The following is a 4,015-nucleotide window of genomic DNA, read 5'->3' as shown; positions in this document are numbered from 1 at the left end:
CTCACATCTTCCATTAGCAAGATGATTTGTTACCGTTGATGAACCAATGGCGATCCATTCTTGGCTGGAGTGTGCATTAGGGTTCATTTTTGGTGCTGCACAGCCCCGTGGGCTTTGGCCCCAGCTAAATGCCCTGTGTCCCCCATTGTTGCATCATGGAAACACTTCCCAGCCTGCTCCCTCCTCCTGACCTTTTACTGAACTTCCCGGTAATACCTCTGACCTTGTACTATCTCCCTAGTTTTTCATTTTCCAGAATGTTCGGTAGCTGCAATCATAAAGGGTCTGTTTTCATGGGAGGTTTCCCTGTTTTAGCTTCATGATTCTTTTTTGTTTTCCTTCCACACTTTGCTGTAATAGACACAGCAAAACACACCAGTCCCACGGTTTCTGCAGGCTCCATTGAGCGACACTGACCACATCCCTGTAGTTGTGCGACCACCTCAGCCTCCTTACTCGTTCCTCCCGTTAGCAACTAACAGTCTCGACCCTGCATGGTTCTCAGCCAGTCTTGTGGGTTGCTGCTGTCAGTTTGATCCCATATAGTTCTTAAAAGAGCATAATGTTCAAGGCTGACTTCTTAAAAATTTCTATTGTGTTTTTCACTAGTTGAGTTAAACTGTTCTATTTTAAGGGGGAGTTAGAGGATACTTTTGAGCAGGGGTCCTCAAACTTTTTAAACAAGGGGCCAGTTCACTGTCCCTCAGACCCGTTGGAGGGCTAGACTATAGTTTAAAAAAAAACTATGAACAAATTCCTATGCACACTGCTCATATCTTATTTTGAAGTAAAAAACAAAATGGGGCAAAAACACCCGGCGGGCCTGATAACTGTCCTCGGCGGGCTGCAGTTTAAGGACCCTTGCTTTTGAGGCTTAACGATCTCAGCCACAGTTTTAGGGGTTTATTCACCCCCTGTCAGGGCTCCGGAAAACTGAGTCCATTAGAATTTGCAATTCTGTTTTGTAGTTTCCCCTTTTGATTAGGATCCTTGTATGGTGTCATCCAAATGTTCACTAGTGAACTTCTACTTAATCCATAATACATTTAAAATAAGCCCAAAAGTAAAAGGTAGTGAGTAGGGCACCGTTCAGTTTGGGTTTAAGACAAAGGTGGCAGTTGGTCGTGGAGGCAGTTGTCCACATGTTCCCTGCCTTTTTCTAGCTCCCGACCCTTTTGATGGCTGAGTAATATTTCATTGCCTGAATGTGACACGATTGATTCGCTTCCAGAAGAGTACTGGTTCCCATGTCTGTAAATAAAGCTGCTGGAAACACTTGTACACAAAGTTTTGGGGAATGCTTCACAAGCATTTGAGTAAATGGCCCGGGCCCGGGGTTGCTGTCCTGTTTGCTAAGAACAGCGACCTCACTAAAGCAGCTGTCCCGCTTCTCAGTACCACCAGCAAGGAGCGAGGCTTCTGATGCTCCACATTCTCACCAGCATTTGGTCTGGTGTGGGCAGTGCTTCAAGGATGACCATTCTCACGGCGGTTTCCTCAGCCTGGTGAGATTGTCGCTCTGCTTGGGCTGCATCTCGGCTCCATCCCTGTCAAATCAAGTGCCCCTAAGTCAGGAAGCGGAGATGATCCTGGGGCCTGACTAGTGAGCTTCCTTTCTCCTGAGCACCTCCTGTGTCAGCCCTATAGGACCTTCAAGAGGCAATTAGGCAGAGAAGAAAAACATCAACATATAGTGGATTCCAACTCACAGTGACCCCATGGACAGAGTGGAAATGTTCCTTGGGGGGGGGGTTTCAGACTCTTTAAACAGGAGTAGAAAGCCCCATCTTTCTCCCCCAAAGCATCTAATGGGTTTGAACTGCTGACTCTGCAGTTAGCAGCCCAACTTGTAGCCCACAGCACCACCGAGGCTCCTAGAAGAGCCCAAGGTTGGGCAATAAGCCCCACCTAGGCATAGGTAGTGAGCTTCTAGCAGCCGGATGTTGTACCATAAAGCTCCCTAGAAATATGTGTGGCATGTTGACATGTTTTCTTCCTGTATACTCCATCCTCACCCCACCGATTGTGTTAAAAAAAAAAAAGTTAAATTCACACATACTTGGTGTGAGAAAGGAACTCCCGCAAGCCTGTGGAAGGCGACACCTTTGTCAAGTTTAATTTCCCTTTGATAATAAGTAGCGCTGGTGGCACTGTGGGTTCGGTGTTTAGCTATTACCTGTAAGCTTGGTGGTTCAAATCCACCAGCCGCTCAGCTCCATAAAGATTTCGTCTCAGGGGCCCTACACAGGGTCCATCTGAGTCGGAGGTAACTAGACGGCCATGGAGTGAAGGCCTTTTTACTCACAACATGATTATCGGGTATTCCTTCATACTTACCGACTTTACGAGCCGAGCCTGCTGTTTGGTTGACACCCTGGTAGCATGGTGGGTTCTGGGTTAGGCTGCTAACCGCAAGGTCAGCAATCTGAGCCCCGAGCTGCTCCGTGGGAGGAGGATGAGAAATGTGTGTGTGGGGAGCCGAGAACGAGAAAAGAGTGTATGCGGATGAATCCTTTGGTTTCACAGATTCAGGAGCCTGACAGGCTGGGTTTCTGGGGTGGAGGGAGGCCTTCATGTGAGTTGGAGGTGAGTCCCAATCACATTCTCATTAATATTGTTCCCCACCATATCCTCCCATCACAGTGCTACCTTCAAGTTACCTCTTAAAAGCACGTGCTCACTGCTATGTAGCCGGCAGCTTGATCTATAGAAGAGGAAGTGTGCTATTGATCTCTAGGCTCTGAAGACAGCCACTCCCCCTCACCTGCCCTGAGAAACGTGTTAGATTACTCCTATGTACTCAGAGACCTTTAGGGATAGGATACAGGCCACTTAGTTACGTATGTGGTTACCTGTAATTAGGGGGGCTTGCATGCCCCCTGAGTGTATATAAGCCTTGGTTGGAAATATATTCTCTGTGCGGACCTGGCTGCTGAAGTCATGGTGGTCCTGGAGGTGAGCCCTTGCATGCCTTATCTTGTCTGGTGTCTCTTTAATTTTACCCCTCAATTACACAACTGCCCCTTGGGCCCCCTCGATTATAGGGGCTGGTATCCCACAAAGATGAACATACCATCCACTGCCCAAAGAACAAAGAGATCTGTCTTGGAAGGAGTACAACAAGAATGTGCCTTCGAAGCAAGGATGGCGAGACTTCGTCTCACAGGCTTTGGACATGTCAGGAGAGACAAATCGTTGGAAAAGGACATCTTGCTTAGTGGTCAAGTAGAGGGGCAGTCAACGAGGAAGCCCTTTGACACGATGGGTTGACACAGCAACTGCAACCGCGGGCTCAAACATAAAAAGGACTAATAGGGTGACTGTGGTATGAGGTGGGGGGCCAGCCCCCCACTGCTAATCATGGGTTTAATTAGTACAAGTGTATGGTTGAGCTATATATATATAATTAAAGTCATCGAGAGCATGAGAGATAAGAGAGAGACAAGTAATGGAGTCAGACACATTTCATGGTAGCAATGCTCACCTCAACCCCACTTGATCCACGTGGAGGGGGAAGGGAAGGAGGACAAGGGGAAAGGGAAACAGGAGGAGAGGGAGCCAAGGAGAGAGTACGGGAGAGACCAGCAAGAGAGACCTCTATTGCTAACCCAGGTTTACATAGCTTTGGGGGTGTGCAAGCCCACTAATTACAGGTGAAGACACCACAGGAAGGGGTTGTGCTATAGGTAACACAGTAGTGGAAGGGGGTGATCTAGAGGTATCCACGCAATAGGAAGAGGATGGGTTGGGGGTATACATGTGGCAAGATGAGCGGATGGATCCTAGATATAGGATGGCAGCTTAACTGAGCTGGTTTGACCTGTTCTCTGGATCTCCATAGGAACCATTATCAGTAGGGTGTAAACCCCACCTACAGGAACCAAGCTAATGGTCCCAAGCCTTAGTCCATTGTCCCCAGCAGCAGGGAGCAGGGCCTACTCCCTGGTGACTGTCTTCAGGAAGATGTCTGTAAGCATCTGACCTCCCCCCATAGGGTAACACCGGGCCAGGTGGA

Source organism: Echinops telfairi, unplaced genomic scaffold (genome assembly GCF_000313985.2).
Source record: "Echinops telfairi isolate 266 unplaced genomic scaffold, ASM31398v2 ScPeMD7_7479;HRSCAF=8517, whole genome shotgun sequence".
Classification (NCBI taxonomy): domain Eukaryota; kingdom Metazoa; phylum Chordata; class Mammalia; order Afrosoricida; family Tenrecidae; genus Echinops; species Echinops telfairi.
The sequence above is the reverse complement of the archived record's forward strand: the minus strand, read 5'-3'. Positions refer to the sequence as shown.